The 22864-nt window shown below is 46.2% G+C and overlaps 2 long non-coding RNA genes across 4 annotated transcripts in view; one reads left to right on the plus strand and one right to left on the minus strand.

Moving 5' to 3' along the window:
- The window catches only part of LOC146206020 (uncharacterized), a 103716-nt gene that overhangs the window by 22173 nt on the left and 58679 nt on the right, over window positions 1-22864 (plus strand). The window contains exon 3 of the long non-coding RNA XR_014704319.1: window positions 7246-7351. This is a non-coding gene — a long non-coding RNA (uncharacterized LOC146206020). The remainder of the gene's footprint in view (window positions 1-7245; window positions 7352-22864) is intronic.
- LOC146206021 (uncharacterized) overlaps window positions 5841-22864 on the minus strand; it is a 37065-nt gene continuing 20041 nt past the window's right edge. For all 3 annotated transcript variants that reach the window (XR_014704312.1, XR_014704313.1, XR_014704314.1), the window contains 2 exons: window positions 10569-10695; window positions 5841-6389 (listed from right to left, as the gene is read on the minus strand). This is a non-coding gene — a long non-coding RNA (uncharacterized LOC146206021). The remainder of the gene's footprint in view (window positions 6390-10568; window positions 10696-22864) is intronic.

The following is a 22864-nucleotide window of genomic DNA, read 5'->3' on the forward strand; positions in this document are numbered from 1 at the left end:
TCCACTCTGTGGGACTCCACGGAAAGTGAAATGAGATGTTGGGCCGCCGCTGGAATGTGTCTTTTTTGTTTGGAGCACGATTCCTAGTATCCTGACCTCGCGGAATCTAGACCAGTTACCGACCACTAGATCGTGCCGGGTAAACTGAACATCTTGAACTCCACAAAGGGAGATCAGCACTATTCCGCTCTTCGTCCCTTATTATTATTTTTTTTTTGTAGCTGACATGCAAAGGTCTCAAAGTGTATAAAGCGTACGAGAAACATTTCATGAAGTACTGGTATTGTATAAATGTAATGTCCCAGTGCAACATCTGTGCTGGATGCTATATTCACTTACATGCTTTTAAGGCCAAGGCATTCAGAGAGGAATGGGTTAAAAATGCAAAATCAATAATAACGATAATGACAGTGAACTACATTATGTATGGATACTAGTAATGGTCGTTTTGAAGCTACTGATACCCGCAATAGTAGCTATAGTAGAGGGCTCTGGTAATATTGACCATCTGGAATTCTTTATCGTGTATTGGCATTGCAGAGCACAAGGGCGCCTTGCGTTTCGCACCCACCGAAATGCAGCCGCCGCGGTCAGGATCGAACCCTCGATCTGTACCCAAACCACATAGGCACTGCAGCGTTGTAAATCGTAGTCTACTGTGTACCTGAGATTAGCGTGCAGGCGATCTATGTACACTATTTAGTGACGCTGGCTTGCTAGAAATCTGTGTTAACAGTGCCGCATCCTGGACGCATGGAGCGACCTAAGTGCTCTAAGGTTTCGACGAGCTGCGCAAAGCCAGAACTTTGGCAAGCCGAGGATGGTGAATGGTGTAGCGACGACTCCTAAGCCAACGTCGTCGAAAAGACCTCCTCTCTTCAAACGTCCACTAACCTGACACCTTTCCTACAGAAGACTCTTTCAAGCAGCTCACATTCTCATTAATGAGGCTAAGTGCCGTCTACGCCATGACAGACTGTATGGTCGAGTTTTGGAAGTGGCGACAGCTGTCAGCCCGCAAGCATTGACGCATGTGGCCGTGAAGTGAAACCTAATTTCCGGCACCATTAGACAGAGGGCATGGAGGAAGGAAAGAACTTAGGAGAGGCCCTGACGTCATTTTTTCGCGACCGGCCGCTGCACCATCTCGCCTCCTCCTCGACCCTCCGCATTCTCTTTCTCCACGACGCTCACGTACCTAGGGCCCTTAGCAACGCTGTTGCTAGTGGCCCGAGTTTTCATAGCAACAGCGTCGCCGTTGCTAATGGCCTGACTTGGCTAACCCTAAATTTTGACGTCACTTCCGCCGCACTTTCTCTAATGCATTGGGAATGGCAAGGGCCTGTCCTAAGTTGTTTCCTTCCTCCATGACAGAGGGCAACAGGCATGCCTCACAACGGTGACGACCTATGAGACCCGGTTTCGGCCGCAAACATCGCCTAAAGAGACACCTTGTTTAGAGAGAAACGTCCCTTAAAGTAGATCAAGTAGGCCGCCAAAGAGCTATAGAGGCCAACAGGCGCTAGGATAGCGGCTGTCATGCTCCGTCGCTTCAGCACTCGACGTGTAACTTCTGAAAGCTTTAGGTGTCTCAGCGTTCCCTTCCGCAGTTTATATGCTTTCAAGTCTATAAATGAATATGTTTCAGAAAAAAAATGCTCTTACATGAGGGCTGCTTAATGATGGACGATTGTTATTATGAATATAGATACAGTTACAACTTTTAATGAGCCTCGTACAGTCAGTGCAGTTACAACAGGTTTTTGAGAAACAGATGAAGTCATTGCATTAATTCAGGTATTACCAGTCAATTATTTCTTGAAACTAGTGAGCAACGAATTAGCTTAGTCGACAAACGTGAAGAAAAAAAAAGCGCACATTTTCGTGCTCCCGTTACCGTTAGAGTTTGTGAACGTTGCGTCTGTGAGGTGGGAAATATGATGTACCTATGGTTATTAAAAAGAGCCTGAGCACTGGCTCACATATAGCAAGAAGCTAATAAGAATAATAATGATAATAAAGTCGTAGGGCATTTACAACTGTGCATAACCGCGGGATTCATCAATATTGTTCCATTTTCATTTCGCAGTATATTGAGGTAAACAATTCGGGAGCGACATTCAAAAATGTTAAATTATAGAGAACTCGTCTTACTTCCACATAGCTGCAGTGTGAAAAAAAAAAAAAGAGCACCAAGGAAGGGAAACAGACACGATGCGGACAATCGCCGCACTCACAACTCACAGTTATGAGTGCAGCGATTGTCCGTGTCGTGTGTGTTTCCTTTCTTTTTTGCTCGTCTTTCTTTTTTTTTTTTTTGCGCTGCAGTTATGTGGAAGCAAAGTAATCAACTTGCCCAAAAGCTCGTTTTACTAAAACTCGTCTTACATTAAAGACATGTACTCGCTCTTCTAGCTCAGCTTTTCACCCACTCTGCGGTAGTCATGAAAGAAGTCTATAGTAATCTGAGAAGTGCAACAGGAAATGTGTCCGAGGTGTCGGACCAATTCCTGGCTCTAAAGGACACAGTCCATGGATGCGTTTCGGGAGGTTGACACAACAGTGAGGAGTGAGTTATGAGGACGAGGAGCAAGCTGTCACAAGTGAATACGGACTACGCTGAATACGGACAACTCAGCGTGGTGATCGGCCATGGCGTCTTCTAGTGACGTCACCGCCACCCTCCACCTTCGACAGCAGACCGTGGCTACTGCCCTTCGGTCATGCCTTGGGCCTTTAACAGAAAGGAAAACTGCAAAATCTGCCGATGCTCGTTGTCGCGATATGCTGCGTTATCATTTTCTTTGTCGTTCAAGGTGCGTGAAGATGTATCTAGAAGATTCCGACCACTCGCGCGCGTTTCTGCAATGTTCGAGGTTATGTTAGTCACGGTCTGAGGTTTTATCTAGATCTTTCTTCGCCGCCTTTAAATTGAGTGTTGGCGCGTGCGACGGGCGTTCTCAGTTCGAGAACCAGAGAGTACGTTTGTTGCTATCGCCGCCGCCGAGTTGTTTAGTTCTTTTGTGGGCGCAAGTTAACCCAACAAAGAGTTAAATTCAGGGCTGCTGCACCTATGTTCTTTGTGGTCACGGCTTCGTCATCGGCACGTGACAATATGACGTAGTACAATAGCGCATGCTGCTCGAAATGGGCGCCATACTCGCACTTCCATCGAGCTTCCTGCTAGTCTACTGTGGTTACTTCGTTTTTGGGAAAAAAAAAAAACCAACAACAACAATATCTTCATATTTCCTCGCACTACGGGGCTTTAGAAAACGGACATTTTTTCTTTGCTTCAAAAACGGATATGGCGTTGATTCGTCCACGGCTTCGAACTCGTCCTTGGCACTAAATGCCCGTTCACACTTGCGACTTGCGGAAGCCGTGCGACCGGTTTGGCCGAAACGTGACTCGCAAATGGTCGCGTTGCTCGAAAAGCGACAGTCGCAAGCCTTTCGACCACGCTCTATTTTCCAGATTTGCGAGTGCTGGTCGCAAACCGATAACCAATCAGCGGCTCAGCTGAAGTGAACGTAAGTTAGCTTTACTCTAGGAGGTGAAAAGTCAAGACAGACAAGACCCGCAGGTCGCATTATTTTCAAGTGTGAACAACGGTCGAGCTGCGCGTCTCTCTGGTCGCACGCGACAGCCGGTAGCATGCCCTTCGCGACTCGCAAGTGTGAATAGACCTTAACCCTCCAACTGTGAAAATGAGAGAGTAAATTAGCCAGTTTAAGTTATTTAGGTGCGTAATTAGGAGATCTTAGTAAATTACGTTCATCGCGGCTGAATGTTTGTTCGTACAAATATTGTTTCTCTATTCCGAACTTCCTATTTCTAGATTGTTAACTCAAGCACCCGGTATATGCCGCATGCTCCTGTGCCGTTCCTAAACCTCCAAGCATCGCCCTCTCTTGCCGAAACCTCAAGTTGATTGCTTCATCTGCGTTCATTACAGTGTTGCACTGTAGATATATCTGCAGCTGCGCCCGTCATGCGCGGAGGTTGAGTGCTAAAGGACGCGTCCTGACTGAAGCTATAGTCGCTGTTACTTGCACAAAAGCAATGACACAGCAGCTTCAGTGACTGGCGTCATTTCTTTCTATACTCTTCCTGCCATCTACGGCAAGTAGTGTGTATGCCTAATGTTAGAAGACCTTGATGAAATGCAATTAAGTAGGGCTGCCGTTCGTCCAAACCCCTCGCGACAGACGAGCTACAGCGACAACGCGTATATGCTCCTCAAAGTAACCTTGACGGGGGCGACTGTGGCGGCCTCTCGCAGCTGGTCATTGCTACTTCTGTTGACGCTCAGAAATAACGAAATATATGCAGCTTTCTTTTCTTTTCTCGTTCATTCACACTTCATTCTAAGAACTGGAAGTTATTTGTCTTAAGTGAGCGATATAACAAAATAAATGTTTGCAACAACTACTTCGTGATGCTGCACTGAGCCGGTCTCGCTGTGATTCGGTTGTTGGCCAAAACGACAAGATTCCCAAAAATTCAAGCTTCTGGAAAGTGATGTGGTGGAACGCAGTAATCTGCTGACGTCCGCGTATTGGGGTGGAAAAAATGCAGAATGGAATGACACCTGCATGGCCTGATCCTTGAATACGCATTCAAGCGCCCGGCGTGGTGTTACCATCGCTTCTGAAGGAGATTGCAAAACACAAGGAAGCAGAAAAAATAACGAGGAAAAAAATCTAACGTGGGCGGCTTTCTCCATTTTTCGCGTTATAGTTGGAATGTCCTGAGTACCAAAATAGCAGCTTGGGCAGGTTCCTTGAGTGAATCACCTGTGGAGCCGTCGTTCTCAGCTTACGCTCGGCAAACAAGCAAGTGGAGATCTTCGAGTTTGCCTTCTCATTCTCCTTTTTACGTCGTTCATATAATCCATGTGAAAACATCTCTGACAGAGTCGACATGTTATACAATTAAAATACAATGGTGTGAGTGCTTGAAACAGTAGAGAAGGAGGTGGTGAGAGCCGACGTGTTTGGGCGCAGTATATGAAGCAAATAGCGGAAGGGTGCAGGCCTTCGTGGTTACTTAGAAAGAGAAGAGGAGTGAGAAGATCATCCCTGTTGCATTGTTTATTTTTTGCCAGTCGCCGGAGATGCAGTGCCGTCCTCACTCTTGACGCCAAAATGCGAGGTTTGGGAGAAAGGTTAAGGTTGGTGGCTACGCGTAGGCAGTGTAGACCTCGGTGGTGTCGCTTTTTTTTTCGCTCCCTTTATTTAAACTCTTCGTTCGACTGAAACTGGTGAGAAAGCGCATTTTTAATAAAATCAACTTTACGCAGATTTTTCCTGGCCCCCATCTCAACAGAGGCTGCAAAGAGCGGTTAACTGAGCATGACCTCCATGGTAAAATGTTGGAGTATTTGACATCTCAAGCTGGAAAATACGCAACTCGTTGAAAGGATGTCCGAAGAAAATTATAATGTTTTCTGAAGCTGAAGACTTGTTCAGTCATATCGCTGAAAGGGAGTCTTGATATTCAGTTGAACGGCAGCACTAACGCATACCAGTGTATATAATTACAGGCTGCCACTTTTCAAATATGTTCAATGTCATTGCAACCGGAACGAAGCGCATATTTACTGACAGGCCACTTATCTGGTGACGCACTGACACCATATGTCGACGTCGACAAATTGGCAGCGTACTCCTCAGATGGACATCTGCAGTCAGCAGATGTCCATCTTGGACCCTCCGATGGTCCAGGACATATGTGGCCTAGCCGTACCTCAAGAAACGGGTTTAGCGCTAACACTAAGGAAAAATCGCCCTGTAATGTTGCATATTCTATCCCTTTATCTATACTTCCTTTCCCACTTCCCTTCTATCGCGTTATCCAATATTACATGTGTCAAGAGCTTTTGCTAGGCGGTTATGGTGTGAGAAATGAACTTTCCCCCTTTAATTACAACTAAACACAAGCAACAAACGAGTTAAACGAACAAACAAAAAACTTTGCAGCATCGTTGTGCGGTACATGGTGGTCCGTACATTGGCATCACTATGAACAGCAAGCCATCGAAATGAATCGACAGGCCTCCCAGGTAGACGCAACACCTGCATTCAAAAGTGAACTATAGGGTCAGCTTACACGTTTATAATTCGCTCCCTCGGTCTATATGCGCGGTCACTTCAAGACGGATCATTCATTTTCATTTCCTAATCGACCGATGAACGTGAACTGCTAAATTCTATGACACCGCTTGGCGCTCTTCGACTCTTCGAATTGAGTTTTATTTTCGCTGTGGTTATCCTTACTCGTCCAATAATTTGTAGGTGTTTAAGTGGAGCCGCCGAGCAGTCTGTCATTTTCTTTATTGGCCCTTGCCCAGCTTCTCAGTCACAAACGTCTGCGCTGTGCTGGAGCTGGAAAAGTAACACGAAACGGAGAGTTACAGAAACGAGACCTGCTTAACGCTGCTTTCAATTTTGATTTTGACGCCTTTCCGTGCGTGTTTATTCTTGCCCAATTCTGCATTATTTCTTTGAAACGAAGTTTGAAGGTCACTATTAGACACGAAGAGCGTATTACGTACTGGGCACAGCGCGCGTAAGGCGTTGCGTTATTTTGGCTGCGAGAAAAGATGAGGCTTGAGGTAAAACATTCAGATTGACACGGAGGAGTGGAAACGAAGGGACAAACCAGGGCTTGTGCGTCGTCTCCACATCGTCCGTATATTCTTCGTGCTTTGTCAAAGATGATTTCCCAGCAAGCCCAGTCCCATACCTTAGAGAAAAGAATAATAAAGCCCGCTAATTTAACCATGCCGTACGAACATGCCTGAGCCTATATAGAAGTAGCGTGCCTGACCAAAAACGCAGGAACGTTGTTCCTTATTCCACCTTCCCACCCCAAACGAACAGAATGTGGGGGTACAAAATGGTATTATAAATGTGCAAATGTAAATTATTAGCACGGACATTACACTAGCAATATGATGGGCTTAACTTGTTAAATAGCTGAAAACAATTTTTTCTCGTACGTTTTCTAGCCGCCTGTTCCGTTTCTGATAATTGCCTTCAAGGTAGCATCAATGTAAGGTTCTGCTACCTGGCAAAGTCCAGTGGTTTTCGCGCGTTAATTTTTTTTATTCGTCGCCTCGAAATTCGCCTCGTAACAGTCGCACTCGCGTCAGCAATCGCGCAAGGGGGCGCAATGGGTTATTCTCCGTGACTGTCCCTTCTCACCCCCCTTTTCTAATCCGCATTTTTTTTTTTTCAGGTAGTTCTGTTTTTCGGGTCCCGTGCCTAATCAAACTAATTTGCACATGATTCTGAGGCCGTAAAACATAAACAACTCCCACGCCGTTCCCACGCAGTTTGACCCCGTGAGTATAGTAGACGATGAAAGTTGCGTCACATTAGTGATCGCTCCCTGAAAACTGAAAACTTTTTTTTTTTTTTATGTGTGTGTGATGTGCCACCTTGATCCACGTAGCTTGCTTGCATACGATGTTGAATTAACAGCTTGCCGGAACATGATTTCTCGACTCTTGTTTTTGCCACCAGATTTTCAGAATAAATCGCTGCTTAGCGCACGTAGCTGTTTCTTTTTATTTTTGAAGTACTATTGCCCCGCGCTCTGTGACGCTACTTATGGCCTGTAATGAAGACATTTAATTTAGGGATCGGTAACCTACCTTCTCACACACATAAATATAGCCAACAGCACATTTATTATCAAAATTAGGAAGCGGGTGGTTAGCAGCTACTTTTGCTTTAGAAAAGAATAAGGAATAGAAAAATAATGTGGAGATCACATTCTGTTCTTGAAAGGAAAAATACGGAGCAAACACGGAGCGTCCTATTCGGCCACTCGTAAATTTCTCGAAGCCATATGAGTCTTTCTCTACATTTGTGCGTGTAGTGTTTTGAAAAACATTTCCCAATAAATATCCAACTAAGTGCCAAGGCAGAAACAAACTTCAGCTCCACTGTTAAGAATTATTCGCGCCAAATTTCTTTGCCGTGTTTCCTCGTGGACGGTTGGAGCATGAATGCTTACAGAACCCGCTGTAAGGAATGTAGAGAAATGTCAGCCCAAATAGAGCGCTGAAATAAGCTCCCACTAAGTCGTCACGTCTGACGCACAAGTCATAGCTGAAAATCTGCGCTGCGATTTCCGTGTTTAGAGTTTCGCACTGCGTCAGCTGCGAGCGTCATCACCATTTACGCGCTCAGCAAATACTTACTAATAAAGCTAATACCGTACTAAAACTTGTCTATAGAATCCTGGAGCGCTCTTTTCTTAAGGCTGCTTGACGCCATTGAACCACAAGTTACTACCTAATATGTTTTGCAGAATTTCCAAGAACTATTAGAATAGCAGGCTCTACTTAGAGTAAAGAACTTAAGGAGCTTCCCGCATTGAGTTTTTGGGATCCTTAGACAATTTCTCGGGGTTTGTTTTAACATTCGGAGCTGCTGACCGCATTATATTCACGAGAGGCTTCCCTACGTCTCGGCAAATTATTTTTGACTTTTTTATTATGTGAATCAAGACAGTCAACTGCAAAATCGAAACCTAAAATCAGCTGCTAGGTCGGAGACAATGCTTCGCCAATAACTTTTCTGACGCAACAATGGCACCCCGATATTGTTGGAAAAAAAAAAAAAAAAAAAGCTCGTACGCACGTTGAATGGCTGAAATAGTGATTTTACGCGACAACTTCGTTCACGAAACGTCCAGAATTATTGGAAACGGTCCTAAAGATATTTATTTAGGAAGCGAAGAGCAGGTATAAACATGCAGGTGGCATTTCGTTTGCCCGTAGAAATCGTCATAAACGAGGCGACGGAAATGAGAGTTTTTTAAGCTCATTCGCGGAAAATTAAACCATATAGGGCTACTAAAAGTGGCAGAAATGACTGGGGCAAAGAAGCGAGAACATAAGAAGCCTCATCTGAAGGAAAACCCGGCGTTGTCCTAAAATTCCCGATTGGTTGAACAGGTCGTGATGTCATCGCATAGACCGGTGACGTCATAAGTAGGTCAAAGCAAAATTTGTCCACATCGTCGTAACGCCCAAACACCACCACAAGCGACAGCGTCAAAAAAGAAATTCCACGAAAAGTGCTCCAGAGGGAAATCAAACCATGTGTTTTGGATGGCGACCCAGGTACGCAACTGCACTACCAAGGGACTCATGTTCACTGCAGTAATAAGAGGCCTTGTGCAATATCTCACACAAGTGAACAGGCAACAGTTGTTTTTACCAAGGACAGTAATTGGCGTCATAAGTTAATGCCCAAAGAGCATCATTATAATATCCGAGAGAAGAAGAAGAAGATCTCTAATGCTGTCACATTGTGCTCTTATGGGTGAACTTAAGCGTCGTACAATTTTTTTTTTGAAATGCATAAATCTTAATAGAAGAAAAAGTTCGAAGAAGCCATCTCCTTCAAAGCTGCCCATTTCTAGTTTAAAGAAAACAGCAAGGCTTATAGTTTAATGTGAGAGTAAGTTCAAAGCCATTCATGAATTAGCATTTCAAGTCGTCAATTATCGCAATGACTTTTTAAGATTAGTGGTTGTGTATACTACGGACATTGATCTCAAATGACCTAATGATCAACTACCGGGACAGATTATGGAAGCCGCCTTCCTGCAAGATAACAATTAGAAGCTTATTTTGTAGGCATGAAGGGTAAACCATATCCAGAAATTTGGGTAAATTCTGGAAAGGAGTTTCTGAACGTAATTTTTTCACTTAATATACAACTGCTCTAAAACTATAAATATCATCCGCAAATCGTCCCTCGACAGGCTTGCAGGTTTCTGCTATTAAGCATCAATAATTCTCTCCATTGGCTTCCTATGGCAGTCTGAATTACTTCTTTTGAGTGCAGGATAAACTTGAGAAGCAAATTTTTGTTCCACATGGGAGGTAGGCTTAGGCCAGGGGGAATTCTCGAACTGGGCTTTGCGTGCTCTCACTGTGCTGCCACCCCCCCCCCCCCCCCTCCCTTCCGGTTAATTGGACAGAACAAACAGAGCCCGGTTTATTGAAATCCGCTTTAGAGCGTTAGTTTTGTTATCCTAGCTCGTCCCCCAGTCACGCGCCGCCAGCGTAGGCACTGCCCGCAGCAACAGACCTCGGCCAAGGTGATGCGCATAGCCTGCCTACGGGAACGCCGGCTGTGGCCCTACCGGCGAACTTGGCAGCGTGCCAAGTTGTTCCGTTGTATTACATATGTCTAGAGCGCCAGCGGAAAGGTAAAATGGACAATCTACCAGGCGACACTTCTTTGGGTACGTGCACTCGTGCGCATGGCAACTGATGGGTGGCACAGCTGAGTTAGCTGATTCAGGCCCAGCTGGCGGTACATCACGGCGGACTTTTTGGAAGCAAGCAGAGCATCCTTCATGTGTCGCCTTGCTATGGGTACTCTCTCCATTAAATTTAGCTCCGGCGTTCACACGGGCCAGCTTGCGACCAACTTGTCCGTTCTGTGGCGCTAGGGAGGACACTATGTTTTCGCAGTGCGTCCTCCTTGAAGCGCTTCTCTGTCATGTAACTGACTTCTTCCAACTTTCGGGTATACCTGAATCCGTTGCCAGGCGAAGCCGTTAACCAGTTCGTCCTCCTGGTCGTGGAGCGCACGTAGCAATTATGGCTGGCGCGCTGTACGGCCGCATACTGCAGCAGGGTCCCAGGCCTCACTGAAGTAACTGCAAAGATACGGAAAAAGGTCTGGGTCCATCTGAAGCGGGAATGTCGCATCCTCAGCGAGCGGAGGTTCGCGGAGATTTGGTGTCGGCCGTCTGTGTTTCGTTTTGCGGTTACAGGTGGAACAATTTCTGGATATTACTCCATCACAGGGAATGTTCGTCCTCAGTGAGGCCTTTCGTGTACTCATGAAAGTTCAACGCCTCATTGGTTCACTGCCACGATGGCGTTTGAAGCAGCCCACTCTTGTGGTGGCATCACGAACCCCAAAACGCTCCCTCAGACCCCAATCGGGCTTGGGGAAAAGGGGGCGGAGAAGAAAAGGGGAGGGGGGGGGGGACTGCCAGAGGAGGAGGTGTTACACGGATGATGGTGAACATGTCTTCAGAAGTGGTGGTACCAGAAATCATGCGACGGGAAGTGGCGTGGCGTTGTAAGTTTAAAATAACTGTAGTAATTGGGTATAAAGTGGATGAGGGTGTATTATGTCGTAATGAGAGCTAATAAAGATTGGACATCCCGTCGTGCCTCGCTGCTCGCTCCACAGTTGCCATAGCAACTGTGACGCCAGCCGCAGTAGAACCGCCACCGAAGCAGCGAGTTGGATAACGTATGCCCTAGCAGAGACTGCTGGGACAGGGCTCTTTCTATGATGCATCACTAACGGACCTCGATGTAGCTCCAGGTAAAGCTTCTTTGGTATCAACATTTAGACAACCGCTCTTTGCGCAGCGTTCCGGGTGTTTTCGTATTGTTTCGCTGCTTGCATACATTTACTAGCCTAGTTAGCGATAGAATTTCGAAACGACGACATATGTGCCTCCAATTGTATGCCCTAATCTCTTCACTACGCCACGTGACCTAGCGCAGCGAGAGTTGTCAGAGAAGGAGGAGGAATAGTGAAGAGGGCGCCGTCAGGGAAGCAGAAAAAGCGCAAAGGCATCACCCTACCGGTCGCATGATGGCGCGCACCACAGGAGGAAGCGTAAAAATCGGGTGTCGCTGCGCGAGCGAGCTTTCGCCTTCATACACGTAGGCGCTTTTTAAGTGCCTCGAGATTTTTTAAGCGAAAGCTTCACTACGCCATTGTATCAGCCAAGGTCAACCTGGCAGGCCGCTTGACCTTCAACGCGCCAGAGGTCGCAGTGTGGCTTTATAGCTTAACCATGGTACCAGCTATATGGTGTGCCAAAACTTGACCTTTGATGGCAGATACAGCATCACGTGTTCTCTATTGTAGTTGACAGCATCCTCGACTCCACAATCTCGACAGTTTGTTCGCTGCAAAACCATGTCTGCCCATGTCTAAACCTAAGCAAAAGCAAAATGGTCTTTTCGCTTCGCCTAACTAGGTTCAGCAGGGTTAAACCTCAGACATTTTTTTCGTCCTGGGGTGCGAATAGGGATCACGACCAATGAAGACACATGCAAGCAAAATTTTCCAAAATATTTTTGTTTTTCACACAGTACCCTCGTAGGCAGCCGTTCGTGAATAGTTCGCAAGGGATTTGAAGAAAAACGTGGCAAAGCAGGTAACGACATTTCGAAGCCAATCTATTTTTGAGACGTGTTGTGGAGCCGAACATATGCGCAAAAGGCTTACGATCCACTGGGAGTTCCTGCGAAATGCACAAGCTTTTCGTGTAGTCTGACAAGCTGCCGCATACGCTAAAATCACTGACTAATAATGTCGCTCAGATTATGTAGCCTACACAGCACGGTATTCAAAAATCAGTTCTCAAACGACATGGTCGATGAACGAAAGAAAAACAGGCGACGGCGCATGGTATTGGTCGCCTTCTGAGGTGCGCGGTTTGTTTTATAGCTTTTATGCTGCCTGAGTACTGTTTTCAAAGTGCACCTTTGCACTGTTCCAATGGCAGTATTTTCAATAGAACGTAGCGTGTGCGACACGGGAATAGACGAGAGTCTTTTGCGATTTGGAGAAACGCTTCGCGGACAATGAGCTTTTTGTAGAAATGTCCGGCTTAACAACATAGGTTTATCGTCGTGGTTTAATAGATTACTTTTGAAATACTTCTGCACACTTTCTTAGAATCTTCCTTCAAATACTTACTAAATGAAAGAAAAACATATTTTTGTGAGTTTTGCTTACATGTGTTTCTTGGGGAGCGCACTCGACTCTTATTTGCATATGTTTCGCATCGTATTTAAAAGCAATCCGTCCTCGAAATGAAACTTCGCACTTTCACAATTTGTTATAGCATGTTCGTGGTTGCCGTGCACCAGGCGACGACGTCACAGGCACAATGTGAAATCAGGAAACTGCTTTGAAAACGTCTCTTTCTATGTATTCCTATAGAACGTTAAGCCTATTTTTCACCCCTCAGTGGGCTCATGGATGTATGGATGGAATATAGGAGCGTTCCCTTTGAAACGGGGTGGTAGCAGTTGCTATCATGCTCGTCCCCCCCCCCCCCCCCTATATCTTAATTATTGTTTTAGATCGGTTAACTATACCATCATTCTATTTATTGATTTTTTTTTGTTTCTATACATTACTAACACTATGTCATTTTTCTGCTTTTAAGCCACCAATCTTCCAATTGTTTTTTGCTAGCTTCCACAGCAGGTTCATTTACCCGGCCACTGGTATCTCTAAACCCTAGAGCTTCATGAAGAGTGACTGCGCCTGCATCGACTTCCGGGTGGATACCATTACATTCATGTATAATATGGTTAATTGTTTCTGTGGATTTACCACATACTGCACATGTGTCATCTTCATGGTTAAATTTCTTTTTGTAGCTGCGTGTTCTAAGGCACCCTGATCTAGCTTCACAAAGTCAAAAAGTAGGGCACTGCCTCTTGAGTTATCAAAGAAAGCTTCTTTCCTGATCTGTCTTTTCCACTTTCGGTATAGTTCCACACTCTGTTTCATTTCCATAGAATTTATCCAATTTTTACCTTCTGTGTTTGTCACCTGTTGCTTAACGCTCTTTATTTCTTCGTCCTTGAGACCAGCATACTTACTGGTTAGTTTCCTTGTTCTTTTCCTCCATTGTGAGTCAACGCTTTTTAGGTATATGTATTTAAATACTTTAGCTGCCCATCTATTACTGTCCAATTTCCTCAGGCGTTCCTTATATAATATTTTACTCAGAGCTTCCCGTACTTCGAAAGATGTCCAACCGGGTGAAAGCAGCGCCACCGCATCTTGCTTACGTCACAGATCAGTGTTAGTCTATATGCAGGGATTTTTCTTTTCTTTCTGCAGCAAGTTATAAATGGGGTCAGATGAAAGTTGAGGCGCACTACGTGAATTTCTCTTTTGCTTCTTCTCTAGTTAGCCTCACGACCATGTCACGAGAACTACAACGGCACCATGTGAACATTGGTGCTGGATAGAGTCGCCATGGCGATTGTATCCAGAAGATGACAACTGCTTACCTCTCCACCTGTAAAAGAAAGAAAAGTGAAGGAAAACCTGACTGCTCGCCAAATCGAAGCAAGGCGTGTGTCATACGTTAAACGTTGGTGGATAACATCTCGAAAAGCGGCGCGCTCCTTACACGGCTTTCAATATCATTCGTCTAATATGAAGACATGGGTTCAGAGTTGACTATTTAATAAGGTACGTAAGGTTATGTGGTATGTCCATCCAGTATGTGTCCTGCAAGTAATATGTTCCCGGCCACGTAACAGCCCAATAGTAAAAACATGGGAGGGTCTAGCATAATAAATATGCTGTACGTGAAAAAAATGACGAAAAAGTAATAATATCCTTCATACGTCACGCAATCATGCGCGCTATAAAGTCGCATGTCTGTAAAGTACAAACTAGGAGGTCAAATGGTATTTCTCTCTAAACGCTTCTCAGAAAGAAACGTGCCAAGAACGAGCGTACAGGTTTCTCCGTAAAATTAGCCCCTTCACGTACGCCAAGAGCAATCGCTACCTTCCATCTTAAAAAAAGAAAAAAAGAAAAAAAAAGCGCCGTGCTTAGAAAAGTGGCATCGATCTACTGGAAACGGGAAACGGCGAAAAGGGGGAGAATGTGGAGAGCATCGGCGCGACGTCGGAAGCGTGCATTTCCGAGACTGCATGCGAGCGAGAGCATCCTCTTCAGAGCCGCTGCCGTGCGTAATGCGTGCCGCTCGCGTCACTAGCACGTCACGAGCCAAATTATGGTGGGAGATTTTTCCATCGGCGCTGCGGACGCCCACCTCAATCGGCCGAGATGTGGACCGATCGCGGCGAGCTCTCATGGCGCGTGCGTCTGTTTGCGGAGCGCGATACCGGGGTGCGTGCAGATCGAAACGGCGCGCCCACAATCGGCGCGCGCGGCGAGTGCTATTTTCAGGTGAAAAAAAAAAAAAATACGGATGGCCCGCAGCATACAGTTCTGTGACGCAGTGTGCGCCCTGCTTACGCCGCTCGCTCGCGCAACTCCTTCGTCTCTGGAGTTCTGTTTCCAAGTGACGTCCTGCTCAATATGGAAGTTTAAGGTGGTAATGACGTCGGTGATGATGACAGCAGAGTGTTCCGAAGAAGCGTTTAATAATCGCGAGCCTGCGAGAATTCGGTGTAGAGGCTAAAGTGCGTGCAAGTGGGGAAATGTTTGTGCTATCGATTACCAGAATACGCCTCTTCGACACCAGTCCAAACCGAAAGCAGGGCAATAACAAGTGAAGAAAGAAAAATGCATTAGGAGGAGAAGCATGGGGGAGAGACGGTAGTGCGTGCTGAGAAAGGGATGCAGCAGTTTATCTCAACCAAGGATCTAGAAAAAAGAAACCGCCGACAACCGCACTACAATCGCAGCTGGAGATCACCAAAGTTGATGTGATTTCTGCATGTACTTTGGAGGAAGCACCAGAAGCACCAGAAAGCATAACCAAATCGGGAAGCAAATGACGGGAAGCTGGGTTCGATGCGATCAAACAAGTCAGCATAAAAGCGAATGGTCATACCTAAGGATAGTTTCAGCAATGACGTCATACAACTTACAGGTGCACTTTGCTCAATAATGTTCAGTTCGCTGCTGGCACGTGCTGCTGCAATGTTCCCAGTACACTGCCCTGCAAGTATTTTGGATAAAATTACAGTATTTTATCCATATTTTGGGACTTGGAACAAAAAGAAAAACGCACATTCTGCCATAATCAAGCGTCTGTTGGCATGGGCTCCTAGTAAATCCCTGAGCAAACTAAGGGTGTGGCAAGTCTGTTCTTTCAAACTAAGGTAAGGGAATGAGAATTGTGTTTCTGTGGACAAATAGATTTACGGTGTGAGTTTTCTCAGCTGTCTGCTGTAGTGGTTCGTTCGCAGTATTCACCCGCAATCGCACTGCATGTGGACCTGGAGTGCCGCACTCACATAAACACGTTTTTCGTTCCCAGCGACAAAATGGAGTCTGCTCAGTCTCTTTACACATATACGTTTGGCAATTCACGCTTCCTGTAAGAAGAGGCAAAGCACCGATCGCGAATATTGATTCTGCAACTGCAATATTGGGCTGGGGCACGCTCAGTGCTGCGGTAATTATTGTGAATATTATTGAAGCTGCAATTAGTTTCCTTTTTTAATTGCCAGTCTCACACGGGGTCCCCAAACGCTACTCTTTGACAATCCGTCTTTCTTCCTCCTTGGGGCTCTTCTATTCGTTGAGGCCCTGCCATCGTGCAGGATGCTATGCAGGGAAAACCCTCGTACAGTCTTGGAAGGGCATCACAACACCGTGCAATCATGAATGAACGTGCTGCAACTTTGGCAGGGTTATTACTGAAAATGTGCTCGTGAGCATGCTTTCCCCTACTTTTGCTAAAAAGAAAAAAAAAAAAAAGACCAATGATAGAGTTTTGTCTTTTGTGACGCGACAAAAGCCACGAGGGGTGGAGAGCGATTGAGAGAGTCGTAGGTATACGAGGGTCTGCGTCAAGGCTTGAGAGGGATATGCTGCGGTAGTCTTCAAACAGGCGCATATTTCCCATGCATAGCTGAAGTCTTGTATATTTCAGAGTTCCCACGAAAAAATCCGAGACACTTAGAACAGTCGCCTACGTGTATGGGGTCGAAAGCTCGCTCCCGCAACGGCGCCGGATTCCGACACTTCCTCCGGTGGGGCGCGCCACCACGCGTCGGGTCGCGTGATGACCTTTGTACTCTTTCTGCTTCTCCGACAGCACCCTCTCCACTTCTGCTGCTCTGATGGCGCCCACTTCACCCCTCCTTTGAAAACGCATGCTACGCCAGGTCAAGTGGTGTAACGAAGTGATTAGGGCATACAGTTGGAACTTGGGGGTGCATCAGTTCAGTTCAGTCGTTCAGTCGTGTCCGACTCTTCGTGACCCTATGGACCATATCACGTCACGCTTTCCGGTCTCTCACTATCTTCCTAACATCACATAACTTCATCTGCAGCGCCTCGAGGATGCCATCTAACCATCGCGTTCGCTGCCTACCCCTTCTCCGGTGGCCCTCAACCTTCCCAACATCAAATCTTTCTCCAGCAACTCCTCTCTTCTCATCAGATGACCAAAGTAGCTGAGCTGTAACTTTAGAATTTGACCCTCCAATGAGCAGTCAGGGTTTATGGTCGACAATATCGAATGATTTGATCTTCTGGCCGTCCAAGGAACTCTCAAGATTCTCCGCCAGCACCTCAATTCAAACGCGTCAATTCATCGGCGGTCAGCCTTCTTCATAGTCCAACTCTCGCATCCATACATCACAACTGGAAAGACCATAGCACGAGTTATACGGATCTTGGTTGGCAGTGTAATGTCTCTGCTCTTTACTAGGCGGCCAAGGCTAGCCATGGCTCTCTTTCCCAGAAGCAGGCGTCTTCTAATTTCATGGCTGCAATCTCCTTCCGGGGTAATCTTGGAGCCCAAAAAGAGAAAATCTGTCACAGCTTCCACTTCTTTTCCCTTGATGCTCCAGGACGTGATTGGGCAAGACGCCATGATTTTTGTCTTTTTAATGTTCAGTTTAAGCCCAAACGTCTCACTCTCGTCTTGTACGCGCATCAGAAGTATCTTGAGTTCCACTTCACTTTCTGCCATTAAAGTGGTATCATCCGCTTATCTAAGGTTGTTGATACGTTTCCCAGCAGTCTTCACTCCAGCTGAAGACTCGTCCAGACCGGCCTTCCTCATGATGCACTCAGCATATAGGTTAAATAGGCAGGGCGACAGTATGCAGCCTTGTCTCACTCTTTTCTCCATCGGAAACCAATCAGTAAGACCATGCCCAGCTCTGACTGTGGCCTCTTGTCCTTCATACAGGTTCCTGAGGGGACAGATGAGGTGAATCGGAACTCCCATCTCTTGGAGAGCTTGCCACAATCTGCTGTGATCTACGCAGTCAAACGCTTTCGCATAATCAATAAAGCAGAAGTAGATGGGTTTCTGGAACTCTCTTGCTTTTTCCATGATCCAGCGAAGGTTGACAATCTGGTCTCTAGTTCCTCTGCTCTTGCGAAACCCAGCTTGCACGTCCAGAAGCTCCCGATCCACATACTGCTGCAGCCTACCTTGGAGGATTTTCAACATCACCTTGCTAGCATGCGAAATAAGCGCGACCGTGCGGTAGTTGGAACAATCTTTGGCACTGCCTTTCTTTGGAATGGGGATGTAAACTGACCTCCTCCAATCCTGTGGCCACTGCAGGGTTGTCCAAATTTTCTGACATAATGCATACAGAACGCGAACAGCGTCTTCATGGTTGAGGTTTTGAAGCAACTCAGCTGGAATGCCATCAATTCCGCTAGCTTTGTTCTTAGCAAGGCTGGCTAAGGCCGGTTCAACTTCACTCTTCAGGATGCCCGGCTCGAGATCAGTACTCACAACCGTCTTATGTTGGGTTTGCACATCCGGGTCCTTCTTGTACAGTTCTTCTGTGTATTCCTGCCACCTCTCTGAGGCTTCAGTGAGGTCCCTGCCTCGTTTGTCCTTTATCACGCCCAGCTTAGCACAGAAGCATCCTTTGATATCTTTGATTGTCTTATACAGAGCTCTTGTGTTCCTCAATTGGCTGTTGTCCTTAACTGCTTGGCACTGTATGTTCAGGAAGGCATTCTTATCTCTTCTTTGATATCTTTGATTGTCTTATACAGAGCTCTTGTGTTCCTCAATTGGCTGTTGTCCTTAACTGCTTGGCACTGTATGTTCAGGAAGGCATTCTTATCTCTTCTTGCTATATTCTTAAAATCCGCATTGAGAACCTTGTATCTTTCTCTTTCCCCATAACTTTTGCCATCCTCCTTTCCTCACCTATTTGCAAAGCCTCTTTAGATAACCAATTTGCTTTCTTGCTTTTCTTTTGCTTTGGAACTACCTTAGTAGCAACTTCTTGTATTATATCACGAACATCAGTCCACATCTCTTGAAGCTCTCTGTCTTCTAGATCTAATTCTTGAAATCGATTCCTCACTTCCACAGCATATTCTGATGGAATTTGATCCAGGTCATACCTGAAAGACCTTCTAGTTTTCTGCGTTTTTCTCAATCGCAGCTTAATTTTGGCAACAAGAAGCTGATGATCGGTGCCACAATCGGCCCCAGGCCTCGTTTTTACTGCTTGTATAGCGCTTCTCCATCTCTGCCGGCAAAGAATATAATCAATCTGATTCCTGTACAGACCGTCCGGTGAAGTCTATGTGTACACGCGCCTCCTGTGCTGTTGAAAATGAGTATTCGCTATGGTCAGGTTGTTTTCTTGACAAAACTCTACTAGCCTGTGCCCAGCTTCATTTGGCTCGCCAAGACCGAACTTGCCTGTAATTCCGGATATTTCTTCGCTCCCCACCTTAACATTCCAGTCTCCTATGAGAAAAAGGACGTCTGATGATGGAGTGCGGTCTAAAAGGCATTGCAGGTCAGCATAAAATCTCTCAACGTCAGCTTCTTCAGCAGTAGGGGTTGGTGCATAGACTTGGATAACTGTTATGTTGAAAGGGTGACCTTGGATCCGAAGTGAAATCATTCGGTCGTTTTTGGGGTTGTACCCTAGCACTGCTTTACCATTCTTCTGTTTACTATGAGAGCGACCCCATTCCTTCTCCTGGATTCGTGCCCACAATAAAAGACATAATGATCGCCGGAATTAAATTCTCCCATTCCGGTCCACTTGAGCTCGCTGATACCCAAGATATCAATGTTCAATCTGTCCATTTCTCGCTTGACGACATCCAGTTTACCTTGCGTCATAGATCTTACATTCCATGTTGCTATGTGATATATCTCCTTGCAACATCGGACTTTTCGGTCGCTTCCCGACACATCCACAACTGAGCGTCCTTTTGGCTTTAGCCCAGCCGCTTCATTCGTCCTAGAGCTACTAGGAATCGCCCTTTGTTCATCCCCAGTAACATGTGGGACGCCTTCCAACCTGGGGGGCTCATCTTCCGGCGCCATATCATTAATGCTATTGTGACTGGTCATAGGGGTTTCTTGGCAGGAAATACTGGAGTGGGTTGCCATTACCTTCTCCAGTGAATCACAATTTGTCAGAACTCCCTGCCGTGACCTGTCTATCTTGGGTGGCCCTACACAGCAAAGCTCACGACTTCATCGAGTTTCGCAAGCCCCTCCGCCACGACAAGGCAGTGATCCATGAAGGGGTGGGGGTGCATAAGCCAGTGTAAATTCATATCACTCGACTAGACTAGCAGATGCATGGCGATTATGCAGCAAAATGGTATCACGTACACCATTTAGAACACTGCACCAACAGCGATTGCATCACAATTCTGATACGAAAGAGGACAAATATGGCGCCATATGGAGGTCCGTTAGTGATACATTAAGAGCAACTTGGCGCCCCAGAAGCAATAACGTAGGAGAGGCCCTGACACTGGAGTGTCTGCCGTAGCTCCTATCCCCCCCCCCCTCCCTCCCTCCTTCCCTCGTGAGGGAGATAAAAAACTGATTTACGGCTGGTTTTGGGAAGGGAAGATCGAGCTGGTATACCGAACTAGCCGCCTATCTCTAGACAGCTGAGTGTGGAGCTTGCCCTGTTTGGTGACATTTATGCGGGTTCTTTTCGCCCACTGGACTGCCACATTAGTGCACCAACAAGATTATATTGGCAAACAGCTAATGCTGCATTGGCTTGACGCTCATCCCCGTCGTCTATTGTCCTGTGCCTCGGACAATGGGGCACCGTCAGCAGTGACGCCCTCACCCTTCTGTGCCGCAGCTGCCTACAGCAAGTTTTCTGATGAAATGTGGCGCGACATGAGCGCATCTAGGTTGTGCGAAGCACTCTGTCTCGTGGCCGCACAGCGACAACCACCTCTATCCGACGCGGCGCCCTTAGGGTGGAGGAAAATTCATGATCATGGCCATAGTCCTTCCATGACCTTCAAAGCATTGTAATGACTTTTGCTAGCTTGGTAGTGGTGGATTGGGGGGGGGGGGGGGTTGAGAAACGCCGTGGGTGAGAAACGCAAACTTATGTCCTAGAAGAGTGCTTAATAGCGCACACTTCTCGACAACATTTGGCGCGCTTTCTCTGTACAAGTTCCGCAACCGCGCTGGACGCGAGGACCCTTTGATTGGTTGGTGGTGCACTCTGTCAACCTAATTTTGTGGCAGACCAGAAACGCCGCTGTCAAGAGCACCGCTTTATGTTTCCCATGTTGGCAAAACTGATAGCAATGATATGGAGCGGCCTTGACAGCCGGTTGTTTCTGTTGGGAGACTTTCCTAAGGTGAAGGCTTTTCTCAGACGGCGGTCCTCGCCACACATAAATGTTTCACGGTAGAGTGGCCGTGGTTCGGGCACGCTGTATGCCGCGCTTGCTGGCTCTTCCCCCTCTCTTCTTCGCCCTTACTTTTTTGTGACCAGTTTCCCCTTTTGTTTTTTGTCCTTTTTCCACGTACTGTGATGACGGGTTGTAATTTCGTTTTGTCTAGAAATCTGTACTTCCACTATAGCGGCTCTTAGACCCTTTGTGAGCCAGAAGGACCTCTGGATGGCCAGTGTTTAGGACGCTGGGCCCCCAATTGTCCTGAAGGACTTCGTTTCATCTGTTTATGGTCGTAGGCCATTCTATTCTAGTATGTTCGTCTGTGCCACACTTTGTGTTGATCTCTCCGATGGTGACTGCGGTTTGAAATTTTGTATATCATCTGCGCAAATGTAAAACTATGAAATTATATGTTGTCTTTTTTTTCTTCTCATGCAATATTAACTACACTGTATTGTGCATTTGGCGTCTGTCAATAAACGTCTTTCAAATGTGTTGTGCATGCCATTGTCGCACTCGCCGCTTCGGTTGCTTGACAACGGCCTTCGTTACAGTTGCTAGGGCGACTGTAAAGCGAGCAGAGAGGCAGGCTGGGGTGTCCAGTCTTTGTGAGCTCTCGTTACGACATATCACGCCTTCATCCACTTTATACCTAAACACAACTAATTTTTGAGTCATTGCATCATATTCCGTCATGTGACTTTTTTTACCACCACATCAGGCTTGCTTTGGACGAGACATATAATGCGTCCGCCTTAACAAAATTTAACTCGCGCCACACGTCTAGTTCTAGGCAAGTAATGATAACAATCGCGTTACATAAAATTAAATGTTCTTGTTGGCGAGTTCTCAAAGCGCTTTCATCAGGCTGGGAAAAAGGTGGCGAACGTGCAGAACAATAATGACGGAGATTTATTGCTAAAAAACAAACAAACAGCAATTGAGCGAAACTGCTGCATAGAGGTATTAATGTATGATGTGAGAATTGAGTCATTCGCTCGATACACATCATTAGAAAAGACGCAAAATTTGCGGCAGGACTGGATAAGGCCGTATAAGCTTGATGAAATGGGTGACTTTTCGCAACACGGCTCCTTGGCTGCAGGGCATTGGTGTCATATGCCTGGGTGCGGCGGGTTCAGAAAATATCGTCTCGAAAAAAAAAAAAAAAAAAAAAAAAAACTCACTGTCCCCGGAGTAAAACTCCTCGAAAAAAAAAATGACCCCTCAAGGAACATCCCCCCCCCCCCAAAAAAAAAAAAAAACGAAGAAAAGTCACCATTGAGAAATAGGAAAAGACGTCCCCAAACGGGTGCAATCAAATCTACCGTAACATCGGGCTTTTGCTTTGCCTGGTGCCCGGCCTGTAAGGGGTGAACTGCTTTTTCTGTCATGGGATTTTACTGATTTTACCTCACACCTTTTTTTTATGGTTGTAGTCTCTTATTTTTAAT

This window comes from Amblyomma maculatum, chromosome 1 (assembly GCF_055883805.1).
Source record: "Amblyomma maculatum isolate TAMU_Amacu chromosome 1, ASM5588380v1, whole genome shotgun sequence".
In the NCBI taxonomy this organism is placed as follows: Eukaryota; Metazoa; Arthropoda; class Arachnida; order Ixodida; family Ixodidae; genus Amblyomma; species Amblyomma maculatum.